This window comes from Syngnathus typhle, linkage group LG9, assembly GCF_033458585.1.
Source record: "Syngnathus typhle isolate RoL2023-S1 ecotype Sweden linkage group LG9, RoL_Styp_1.0, whole genome shotgun sequence".
Classification (NCBI taxonomy): Eukaryota; Metazoa; Chordata; class Actinopteri; order Syngnathiformes; family Syngnathidae; genus Syngnathus; species Syngnathus typhle.
In genome coordinates this window covers 10,973,673-10,985,326 of record NC_083746.1, presented here as the reverse complement: position 1 = coordinate 10,985,326, position 11,654 = coordinate 10,973,673, and positions in this window count along the sequence as shown.

The window sequence follows — 11,654 nt, the reverse complement described above, 5'->3', positions numbered from 1 at the left end:
CTCGCCGTCCTTGCCTGTGGTGGTGCTCTTCACTCGCGGGTCCGAGGAGGAGTGGAAGATGGGGGGGGGGGGTTGTTCTCGGAGACTTAAAGAAGGGTCAGACCAGAGGGCTTTGTCACAACATGTGAAGGTGACACCTCAGAGGACCTGCCGACAGTTTTCCTGAAGGGAGAAAAGACTTGAACTGCTTCTCACAGTGACACTTGAGTTCAACCTCTCTCGACTCCGCTGGACACTTCTCTGGCTGGACTGATGTGTTTGAACACTCCCTTTGTTCATTGGGTGCAGCTGTGGAATGGATTTCTGTATCGTTGTGGTTTTTCACGGCGCACGCAACAACTCCCATTCCCCCATTATGAGTCAGACGAACAAAGGAGGCGTCAGTGCGGCCTCCACAATTATGCAATGAAAAGGATTTCTTCTCTACACTGGATGTTGCCAGTCTTTGAGCCCACGTGTCTGAAGAAAACCTTGTCCTGTAGATTAAGTGATAAGTGATAGCAAAACACATCAGCAAGCGAGTAAATGCAAAAAATACTTTTTTTAAAAATAAATTTAAAGTGAGTTGAGGAATTTCTCTTAGACAAAATGAGTGCTTTGGTGCCATTTTGTGTTTTCCTGGTACCAGAGAGCGAAGAATTAAGAGTTGAGGAGCTTCAGTTTAACAGAAGTGATGCTAAAAAGCCTTTTTGTGGGACCTTTTGGGTATTTTGCCACTCGCTTATTCAAAGTGCAACTTTCTCTGGGAAAATTACAAAACCAAACAAGTCGCATGAATGCCCAAAAGTATTCTCATGACTTTTTCTTTTTTTCCCCCTGAGTCTTTAGATGCTTCCTGATACCTATTAAGAGAACCAACAGCAGCGGGTTAATATACCTCTGGAGATGTTTATCAGGCATAGTTAGATTGGAAGCGGCTGCAAATAACCCGCGTCTTCATCTGCATGTCTTCATCTTTTATGGCCCATGCGAGGCCTCCTGCTCCACTGCTACTCAGCCGCCATAAATGTTTAAAAAATGACCTTTGGTAACGAGTTTGTCATTGTTTGATTCAGAAATATCAACCGGGCCATTATGGTGGCAGCTATGTTTTTTCCAATCAATATACAATAGTCTATTAATATTTAATTTTTGTATATGTCACTATGTTATAAGTCCAAAACGAGTTGGGGGTGTTGTGATGCAACACCTGTTTATTCCCAAGCACTGATCATTCGCCAGCTCAATGTGGCCTAGTGGTAGAGTGCATGCCCTGAGACTGGAAGGTTGTGGGTTCAAACCCCAGCCGGGTCATACCAAAGACTATAAAAATGGGACCAATTTCCTCCCTGCTTAGCACTCAGCATGAAGGGATGGAAATGGGGACCCTAGCGCACTGATGCTAACTTTACCACCAACACGCTAATGTTTCTATGCTAACCCAACTCAATGGTTTAAAATAGAGGTGTCCAAACTACGGCCCGCGAGCCAACTGCGGCCTGCGGGCCAGTTTTTATTGGCCCGCAGCAAATTCTGAAAACATAATTGAATGTGGCCCGCACAACAGCTTGAGCACTTCTCGGTTTCCACAGTAAATGGAGCCCGCCACACAAAGCGCTTGACGTCCGATTGACTTGACGTCACACTAGCATAGCCCCCCCCCTGGGAGAAAAGCGAACGCGTTGCGCTTGACGTCCGATTAACTTTACCATCAACACGCTAATGTTTTTATGCTAACCTGACTTAGTGGTCAATGACGCACCCCTGAACCAGTGGTTTAAAATACCAAACTAAAAAAAGGATATACAAGAATAACAGGCCGGCTCAACTTTGCCGGGATGAGTTTGAACTCTTTGGGGGCCGTAAATATTGGGAGGGAGGCATGTGCGATCCCAATGTTTCTGGAATGTTTAAAAAGGTCAATATGCTGATATTTTTGACAGCGCTTGACCTTTAGTGGAAAAAAGTAACAAAACCATTGGAATTGGAATAACTTCTTTGTTTAGTTCTGCCAAATAATGTATCACAGTCAAAGCATGCCGTCTCCCAGCAGCATCTGCCCGTGAGTGAGCGGACTATTAATCCGCCGTATTGATCTCATATCAAAAAGGTGCTATTTAAATGCGGCGGGAGACTCCATCGGTTGCGTTTGTAGTCAGGCCGGATCGCCCCGGCCAGGTTTTTGTCGCCGCCTTTGTCCAGGTGGCCCCGCATCTGGACAGCCGGTCAAAGTGCCCGCGGCCACAGAAACTGAGAAAAGTCATTGATCACTTTGGTGGCGCCAGATGTCACATCAAATAGCTCCCGACAACACCACAACTGAAGGCAAAAACACAACTCAATTCCGCCTGCAGTATTCCCGCGCATGCGTTTGGATTGACCTCACATTAACCCAAATACATTTGATCTTTAAGAACCATAAATTGGCTTTTGTCATTACCATAGGTTAATTACAGAGATTTGCTCTGTAGCGTCGCTACGTTGAGATCGCAATAATAAGCGGCACACAAAAGCCATTCACGCCGGCCGCAATAGGCATTGTTTTGATCTTGCTATTCCTGTCGGCAGTCGTGTTTGCGTTGCTCGATTATCAGCGCGCTTTCCTCGCGATACGGCCAGATTCTGCCCAGGCGGGTTCAAACCGTGCCCTTCCTGTCATTCTCTGCAAAATAAGTCAAGTCGTGCGGGCCAGACGCCGAGCCCGTAGAGCTCACAAGCCCAACCAAATTATTTGCGTTTCTAAAGCTAGGCGCAAACCCGTATAAACCTTTTGAATATATATACACAACAAGTAACTGAAAAAAATTCTACTGCATCTATAAAGGCAATTGATAAAGATCTGAAAGGATAAGAAGGACTACAAGAAGTTGCTTAGCTGTCGATTTATGACTTGACTGTGCCAATTTCTCTCAGCACTTCCTGACCCACATTTCTATTTTGGTTCACTCTCGTAATCGTAAAGGCTCGAAAGCTCGTATGTGCGTTTCATAATCACAGTGGCAAACAAACAAGAAGGTCAGGTTCTTTTGTTTTGTTTTTTTTCTCTTTTGGATGTAAAATGTTGTAATGGTTTTAGATTTCTGACCTTCTGGAGAGGCTCTTGTGGAAAGCAATGATGACTGATCACAGTGAGTCAATCTGCGCTCTGGAGCAAATGTAAACAAGTAAATCTTGCGTTGTATGTCAATCCGACTTTTGCAGACTTTGGTTGGAAGTGGTGGAACATTTACGATAGAGGAAAATCATTTAAGATTATTTGTCACAGAGATCCAAATTGATTTTAATCAAAAAGGGGCAGAATATCAAAATCAAATTATCCAGAATATTTCCCTTTTTTTACATTTACCGTTGTCAACTTGATTTTTTTCTGAGGTAGAAAATGCCCAACGCTATGTTTACCCATCTTCCATGTTTTACATTTATCTACCTTGACTTTTGTCAGAGCAGATCCAAAAAAATCAATATTAACACACCGGAGGAAATCGCTAAGGATAATCTTTCAGACATCAGACCGACGCGTCTTTGCTGACTTTAGAAAGAAGTCTTTTTCTGGACGTTGCCTTATGTGTCGCCTCTCTTCCGTTTAATCCCAAATTGTAAACAAGACGTTTGACAGCAAAAAGGATTACTGAGGATACGTTCTTTTAATTAGACGTACAGCTTGCCACCTTCCCTTTTTTTTTTTTCCTCTCCTTCCTGCCTTGCTTTTTTCTCCAGCCCTGGCCGTCTCAAGCCGGGTGACAATGATGAATGCAGAACATGAAAGGCATTAATGCAGCAGATTCCGCTCAATGTCAGCTCTTTCTTCACCGAGTCAAGTTAAACAAACAAGATCAAGCCATAGGAAAATGGTAATTGACCCTCCTGAGATATGGCTTCTGTTATAGGTGCAAGAGGTCAAAGTTCCTCTTTGACGTAGTTAGAGGAGATGGACATGCCATTAGATCAACCTGTTAGCGGCGATAGAAGAAAGCGCCTTCTCAGATGAGTTTCTTTTTTTATATACTATATTTCATATATTTTAATATATATCCGTGTTTCTTAATCAGCGCCATGATTCCATTGTGCTACACGGCTTTGAGAGCTGCAAGACACGTGGAAAGCCTGATTGCCGCATTAAGGTGCAAAGACCTCCGACATTGTGATGACATGAGGTGCAGGAATCAAAGTAATTGGGACCCACTTTTGGACTTTGAACTTGAACTTCTGAATGATGACTCATTTACCTTTTGATGGAAAGTAGCAGGATAATGAGAAAGATGGCGCGCCAATTTGGACAAGTCTGGAAAAAAAATGTTGCTGACAGCATTACATATATATATTTTTCTTATAAATATATATGTTTTATTTTATATATATATATATATATATATATATATATATATATATATATATATATATATATATATATATATATATATATATATATATATATATATAACAAATTTATATATATATATATTTGTTTTACTTTTTATTTTTACATATATCTAACAAATCTAACCGAACATGATTTGAACATCCAATGGGAGGGCCAATCCGATCGAAGCCGAGAAGTGTAATTGCGATGCGCTTTATTAGGCCGAGTGGCGTCTCGTGTTTGTTGCCGCCTTTCAATTTCTGTATCTGTCTGTGCAGTTGGTGTTTTTACGACCGTCAATTTATTACCTGGGTTTTGTGCGCCTGGCCACTTGCGTTTATAGAGTAATAAGGGAATGTGTTTAATGTGGCCCGCTTTCAGTTGCCGTGCGGATTGCGAGCATGAATCACGGGGCTTGATTAAACCGCGCTGTCCCAGGCTATTACGCGTGCTTAATTTCATACCGACTATAAATAAAGCAATTATTTTCTTATGCGCACTGTCAAAGTTAAGAGCTCGTGCATTTGCTTGCGCCGAGACAATTGGAGATGAAGGCTGTTTCGGCGACGTATTGTGCATCCGCCGTGCCCATCTGGTTAATCCATCGCTCACGTCGACCGTGGCGGCGGTTTGATTTGGACAAAGCTCTGTAAACTATCCCGCCGCCTTACAAGCAAAAGTGTTAAATAAGGCCAGCGAGTTCCAACATTAATCTACAGATTGCCGCTCGTGTATTACGCAAAGGGAAATTCCTCAAAAGAAAAGTGAAATCCTCAAGATTCAGAATGTGGGAGGGCTTATCCCAATGCTTGCTTTTATTTCTAATCTTCATTGTTGCTTTCAAGCAGTTTTATCTCGGTCCCGAGTGATGGAAGACAAAATAGCCAAAAAAACAACAAAGCAAAACAATATGAACTTACAAAGTGCATTAATGATGTTTTTGTTTGTCAGACATCGTGGCTATACGAAACGCCATTTTAAATGCTAAACAGGAAGCGGAATTAAGCTAGTAGCCGTCGCTAACATCAATTGCTATTGTTGCTAGCGCTCAGTTTTTGATATTTCCTTTCACTGTGGACACTTTCCAGACTGCTTTAGTGACTCTTGTGTATGTGTACAAATTTGAATGGTGTTGTGTATAATCAGCTGTGCCTGCTGGAGGACCTAAATACATTGTAATTAGAAAATAATGAGGCAGCCTTCATGGATGGGAGATTTCTACTTAACATTTTCCCTTTTGAAGTCAACGGTCTCCAGTTTAAATCAAAGCGGAGAGGCAACCCGTCAGCCCGGCGAAATTAAACTTGATCCTGTTAAAAGAGGAAGATGTGCGCACACAGGTGTAATGGCCACAGCGTCGTTATTAAGGTCCGTCCGCCGTCTGTCGTATAGGCGCTCATTTCCGAGCGCCGCTCATTCAGCCTAATCGATGGTTCAAGCGGCAGTCAAGCATCAAATAAAAAAAAAGGGGGAAAGAGATGAGGTGCCGCTGATTGGGGTTAATTGGATGTAATCGGAATTTATATTTTACAGTAGACGACTCATTAGGAACGCATTTAAAAATAATGTCGTTTGGGCTCAGGTCATTTAATCATTTTACTTTGGGGGAGGGAAAAAAAAAGTGTTCCCTTTTATCGCGGTTTAAGTCGAATTTGGCGATACAAAGAGTCAGTAGAATAAATTCTTTTGCTTTTCCAAATGATTTAAAGACATTGAAACGAAGCAAAACAGACTTAAATTTCTTCAAACATACTTTTTGAAGTCAAGCGCATACAAGTGTTAAAAAATGTGACACGGGAATGAATCAAGCCACTCGGGACTAGCAATCGAGGCTACTTTGATTCGGATACGTGTCCGATTACGTACAAATGGCCGCAAACGCCGGCGTGGGCCCAGCGTAGCGCCGCCGCGCCACGTCTGTGGCTCAGACGGGCGGATTTCACCGCTAATCCGCTTGATGTAAGTGAATTTGGGTTCTAATACGCTCGCGAGCTGTACAACAAGCCAGATGGGCGACTGGAGGCTCATCAATTGAAGAGGAGAGCGAGGGAGGAGGGAGAGCGGCACGAGAAGAATGTGCCGCTTCTGCCCAAGGCGGGCAATAGGTTTTATCAGCCACTGGCACCGCTTGGCCCACGAATGGAGGTTCGGGGGGCGGAGGGGGGGGTTTCCCCGCCGTGGGAATCGGCGCTCATGGGCACCAGGCGTTCAGCAAATCCTCCCAAGAAGAATATCAGCACATGTCACATGCCGCCGCCTGATATCCGAGCGAGCGGCGTGGCTGCAAACTATCTCCATTGTCCAGTTTGATTGCCTGAATCAAACTGATTTACTGCAAATCCATCTGAGCTTTGATAAATCTATTACAGTTTCATTTCGCTGATTTCATTAACGTGAATAAAACCAGCCATGCTTTCTGCATAACTGCCTTTTAATGGCTTGGCCCTGTCACCTGCCTCCGTATTAATCCCTCTGACTTATTGCTCCGCAGAGGGAATGAGTAATGGCTATTTGAATGTGATCAGCACAGTACAATGCAATTAAGGAACCGGTACTGTTCTGTGCCTTTAATCCTGAACTAATTTGAATTGCAGTTTGATAGCACTGTGAATCCTGCATAATTATGTAGGGTGCATATTAAACTCTGTGACAAAGCGAAGAGGCCTTTAACTAGCCCCGCCGTGAGGGCTGCGGCACGGAGAGCCACGCCGGGCTAGCCGCCCCTGCGAGTCTCAATTACCCACGTCTTGGCTGACAGGTGAAGCCGGGGCTAAAAGGGGGGTGGGGGACACCTTCATTTCAAAAATGGCTGATGAGAACGACTCCTTTCTTTCCTCTGCCGACAATTATGTACAACTGTCATTTTCACCCCCCGGAGAACAGATACATCAGTGGCTGGGATGTGGTTGCCGCTTGTGGAGGAATGGACTCTGAGAGGGGTTCTTATTTGAAGCTGCGCTGTCAACATTTGCTACTCGGGGTGCCGCGACTTCAAATACAATGAGCTTGTACATTGTCAGTAATAAAAATAATGATAATAAAGTGATGTATATATTGGACAAAAGCAGCGAAAATGTAGTACACACAGTTCAGTTGTATTTAACTTTAAATACGTTTGTTAAGGCTCTAAATTTCAAATTTTTATAAACTGTGTTCAAATTTCTTAAAAAAATGCAAGATTTTTTCAAATTTTCAGGCAACTATTTTTACGTCAAAATCTCGTACATTTTTGCTGACAATTAAAAAATAAAAACAAATAAAAAAATTGGTCTAGTGACGGCTCGTATCTCAAGTAACTCTTCAGTTGGTTCGCTTGTATCTCAAGGTACCCCTGTATTTGTATATGTAGCTACATATTTAAATGACAATAATCATTAGCTATCTACTTTAAGGTTGTTAGCAAAATCTAGCACAGGTCAGGCGGGGGCAACCCAAACCCGAGTATTATGATGTTTTTAAGGTCAGCTCCTTGTTAGAGCTCCTTTATTGGATTGTGCAGGTGTGCCTAATGAAGTGTCCTGCAAGTGGGTAAACACAATAAAGGGAGGACATAATACGACAATATCCCCAGGAGAAAGGCTCTTTCTCCACCTCGGAGCTACTCTTGCCTGTGGACTGATGCAGATTGCAAGATGCAGGTAGCAAGACATTTAAGAAAAGAGGGATAGATTGGGGGGAATGATAGAAGATGCAGAGACAGGGAGGGGGGGGGGGAACACAAAGGGGGCTGCTGGCTAAATTAAGCCATTGTGACTCAAAATCCTCCTTTAATAAGGTTCATGCTGTCTACAACTTCATCATTTTCCCCTGAATGATAATTACTTTATTCAATCATGTTCAAGGTTTTAGTGAAAGCTAGCATTGATTGATTAACTTCAATTACCGTGCTTGCATTTGCATAGATAAAAACTGCTTTTCAATTTGTGAGTGGCACGCGGGTGGAAACCCTGCCTTGATATTTGCATCTCAATGTGAACGGTGAAGGATAAAGGTGGGAGCGGGGTCTGATCGGCGCTAAAGCCTTTCTGGTCGGCTGCGCCAGAATCTATTTTTCCATAAACACCCTTTGTTATGTTGTTGGTCCGCTCTCTTCACGCAGAGAGAGTCAGCGGTGAGCTCTGTTTGCCGGCTGGCTTGACAGCTCTGTTTGGGGGGGATTAGGACACCGGTTGCACAACTCAGCAGAGAGCTTAGGTGAGCCCGGGCTGAGACGTTAGCAAAGCCGTCACGCGGGACAGAAATAGACGGTGGAGAAATTTCACACTCCAAGGGGTCGTACATGAACGTTCTTACGTTCGCCCGGAGGCTGACTGAGCTAATGAAGATGCACATGTGTACAGAGCAAGAGACGGCGGGAGATAATTACGATCATCTCGTGTCCATATCACTCATCATTAACCAAACTGAAAAACACATATGTACGTGTCGGCGGAATTGATGGTGACACGTGTCGACGTCATTTAAGCTTCGCTTTATACAAACTCTGTCTACTTAAGAGGTGTCAGGAAAAGTTCTGGGACTGGTCTCAACGATATGACAAAAGTGTTTGTACTCATCTGATAATGAAAGAAAAAACTACAGTGGTCACAGAAATAACTAATGTACAGTGGTGCTTTGAGATACGAGTTTAATTTGTTCTGTGGCTATGCTCATCGCAAAAACGACGTCGCTCCATTTGTCGGTATTTCTCGTCAACACCAATCAAAGATCAATGCAACAAAAAGTGCTATTTAGCGTTAAGTCTAGTCAAACTACAACAGTTGAGAATTACATTTTGTGTAATTCAAATAACCACAGCCTTTAAATCCGCTATCTTAACGCTAAATAGCACTTTTTGCTTAGTCAAACTACAACAGGAAAAGCACATCCACACGCCGGTTTGAATTTCAAGTGACCACGTTTGTCCATTTGACTAATTTGCGCGGCGCTAATCTGAAACTGGAGGCTGCCGCGAAACATATGTTAGCCTGTCCCCAAACGTAAGCACTCATGAGTAAGCGATAATAACGACAGGAGAAGAGGAATCCATTAGCCCTTCCGTTTTTGCATGCCTAATAATCAGATTAATTCAATGACACTAATTTAGAGCAAATGATGGGCCCGCTGGTGTTAATTCAACCTGTGTTTCCAGATGCTCATCTCTAAACAGCTAAGTGAACTAGCTAATCACACGCGCCGCGCCATCTGGGAATTCCCCTCCGAGGCAACGATAGGAGAGGAGATGGGCGGCGTAATATGTTTTATAAGACGCCGACTGATGGCTGCCTGCGTGGAAACGCTGTCGTTTTCATGTCGGGCTTTTCGAACAAACAGCGGGCTAAACGTGAGCGCCTCTGCGTTGAAGGTACCAAATCCAAATGTGCCTCTTTTTGTTTAAAAGGTAAATAATAGGGGTGTAAATCGCGGGTTTTGTCACGATACGATATAATATCGATATAAAGAACTACGATACGATATTTGCCGATATCTTAAAGCCTGCTGCGATTCATTCACGATATATCGCGATATAGTGCTCTACGATCGATATTTTATTTTTTTTTAGTAAAAAATATAGAACAATATCCTGATTTATAACAATTCATACGCGAAATCAACAAGGCACTGCAAACTCTTTATTTAGGAAATTACAAGAGTATTGTAGTATACAAATTGCTTACTTTAACACTGAACTTTGATGTCGTGTTTTTTCTTTAAATGTGCGGCGAGATTTGTGCTCCCTGAATATTTGATCACCGCATGGCAGGATTTACAAACTGCACGTGTCTTGGCCGTTGAGCCATCTTTTCTTTGGAATCCAAAGTGCTTCCAAACGAATGACTTGAAGCCTAAAGGGGAGCAAATTTCCTCGTCTTTTTGGACACTAGCCATAGCACCAGCCCAGGAGCCGCGGACTAGTTGTCCCCTCCCCTTTCACGCGCGTGCTCTGCTCACAACACAACAACGCCGGAAAGAGGAAGCAAGCAACAATGAACTGGATTTCAAAATAAAGTCGCGTCTAATGTCCGAGGTCAAACACGGCGATATAAATCGATGTTTACCTTTAGCATCGATACCAATAAATCGTAGAGCATTATATCGATTAATCGATGTGTATCGATGTATCGTTACACCCCTAGTAAATAAGGTCAGAAAAAGGCCGCGCTAATTATTAGCACATCTCACAGGTGTAGTTGTAAAAGCACGGGCTTACGTCGGCTTCGGTGACAATCACGCCATGCCGACAAAGATGGCACGCTCACTAATGTATCCCCAAATTTTCCTCCAAGTAGTAAAAAAAAAAAATCATGCAAATGAAGCAGGTTCTCAATTGGAAGACACAGCATTTGGGTGACATTAATCAAAGGAAAATATGCAGACAAAGGTGACCGTAATCCCAATACTCATGCATAAGTGGCGCAGCTGTGATTCGGCTCACTTCATACTTGTAGAGAACACGAGCGCGTGGCAGCTAAAAAACAAAAAAATTCTATACGTCGAGAAAAAGCGCCCTCTCTCATTAATTTTATTTTAGCTCGCAGTGATCAAGTGGCTACTGACTTCTTTTTTCACACTTACATGCTCCTGCCTTCCAATTACAATAACGCAATTACACGTAACTGTTGGTTTTTCCATTAACACTTTGGAGTTGGCATGGGGGAGCGGGGAGGGGTTTTTTTTTTTTTCTGGAAAGGAGGACATCCTCTTCAAAGTGAGCTTGTACTTTATCTTCTGCATGAGATAAAGGTTCGCAGGTTGTCTCTTCGATGTGTCCACCTGCCTGATCCAGCTATGATCATGAGCTTTTTTTAATTTATTTTTTATTAAATGCAAAATGCAGTTTTTTTTATTATTGTGTGAATGCTATTGACCAGGGATGAGCAACTCAATCGTCATCAATGCCACGCACTACCTAACCAGAATATTTTCTCAGTGAGCAAATGAAAATGGACACATTCTATAAGGGGAAATATCCAATAAGAGCTCCAGGGGCTATTTCTGCTACATTTGTTCCCATCAAAAGCCGGATGATCCGCTGGATTTTCGATACGTCACTCCACCTGTCACGTCACACTATCAGACATAATGGATGGGAGCCCCTCTTTTCTCGCCGCTCGTGTAACGGGGTCCTAAAGTGGCCCGCGTGGTGTGATCCCCCCCGCCGGCCGGAAGGGACTGCTTTTCGAGCTGGAGTGCCTCCTGCTGGGATCACTGGGCCGATGGAGAGGTTGGGGGTGGGCGGGGTACAATGACTTGGAGAAGATTGTCTACAGCGCACACCTCCCCCCTCTGTGCCCCCCTCCCTCCATCCGCTATTCTTCATTTCCTTGCCCCTTTT